Raw genomic sequence first — 1699 nt, 5'->3', positions numbered from 1 at the left:
CAGTATATTAAAAAGATAATACCCAGGGGCATTGGGTATGCCTGGGTGGCTAGACAGGTTAAGCATCTGACTCTTGATTTTGGCTCAGGTCATAAACTCGTGGTTTGTAGGTTCAAGCCTTGTGTTGGGTTCTGTGCTGGTGGTGCAGATCCTGCTTGGGTTTCTCTCTCTCTCCTTCTCTCTCAAAACAAATAAATAAACTTAAAAAAAATTAAAAACTAAAAGTGCAAGAGATTTTTTAAAAATAAATTAAAAAAAGATAATACTCCATGAAAAATTAGGATTTATCCCAGAAATAGTTTAATATTTGAAAATCAATCAACATAATTCATTACATTATTAGAATAAAAGAAAAATTATATACTCACACCAATAAATGAAGAAAAAGAATTTAGCAAAAGTTCAACACTATTCATGCTTTTAAAAAACACTTAGCAAATTAGGAATTGAATGAAACTTTCCTAATGTAAATAAAGGGCATCTATGGAAAAATCCACAGCTAAAAAATTCTTAATGGTGAAACATTAAACATTCCTGTCCACCTTAATTTTGGAAAGAGGCAAGGATATTCTCTTTTCCTAATTCTACTTAACATGGTATATGAGGTCCCAGCCACAACTACAAGGCATGAAAAATAAACAACAGATATAAAGTTCTAAAATGAAGAAGGAAAATGGTCTTCATTTTCAGATGATGTGATTGCTTACATAGACTGTCCTAAGGAATATAAAAAGCATCTCTTAAATTTAGCAATTTCACAGAGTATGATATCAATGTACAAAACCCATTGGATTTTTATATACTAGCAGCAAATTGGAAAATAAAAGTAAAATATAATTCCATTTATACTATGACAAAAAAATGAAAGATTTAGATATAATTTAACACATTTTTAACAAATTTAACAGATATGATTTAACAAATGATAACTTCTATACTTTAAAATACAAAACAGGGCGCCTGGGTGGTTCAGTCGGTTAAACGTCTAACTTCAGCTCAGGTCATGATCTCACACTCCGTGAGTTCAAGCCCCACGTCGGGCTCTGTGCTGACAGCTCAGAGCCTGGAGCCTGCTTCGGATTCTGTGTCTCCCTCTCTCTGACCCTCCCTCGTTCATGCTCTTTCTCTGTCTCAAAAATAAACACTAAAAAATATTAAAAAAATAAATAAATAAAATAAAATAAAATACAAAACATACTGAAAAGAAAGGCCTACAAACATAGATCTACTTTGTTCATAAATTGTTAAGACTCATTACCATTAAGGTACCAATTCTTACTCTATCAGCAGACTTGGAGGTCTTATACTCTCTCTGACTTAAAGGCTAACTATAAAGATGGAATAATTAAGTCAATGTAGTACTGTTACAGATACTGTAATCAATGGAACAAAACAGATGCACAACAGTCAACTGATTTTCAACAACTTTGACAAAGCAATTTTCAAAATGGAAAGAAAAATCTTTTAAAAATGGCCCTAGTATAGCTGAACATTCATATGCAGAAGTGTGAACCTTGACTCCTACCTTATGGCATGTACAAAAGTTAACTTGAGATGGATCAGAGACCTAAATGCAAAAAGTAAAACCATACAGATTCTAAAGGAAAACAGAAAAGACTATTTTTACCACAGGCATGCAGTCTTCTTAGACCCAGAAAGCAATAATCACAAAGGAAAGAAATGATAAATTAGAGGGCTT

This window comes from Panthera pardus, unplaced genomic scaffold, assembly GCF_024362965.1.
Source record: "Panthera pardus isolate Hobbes unplaced genomic scaffold, ASM2436296v1 HiC_scaffold_15, whole genome shotgun sequence".
In the NCBI taxonomy this organism is placed as follows: Eukaryota; Metazoa; Chordata; class Mammalia; order Carnivora; family Felidae; genus Panthera; species Panthera pardus.
The sequence above is the reverse complement of the archived record's forward strand: the minus strand, read 5'-3'. Positions refer to the sequence as shown.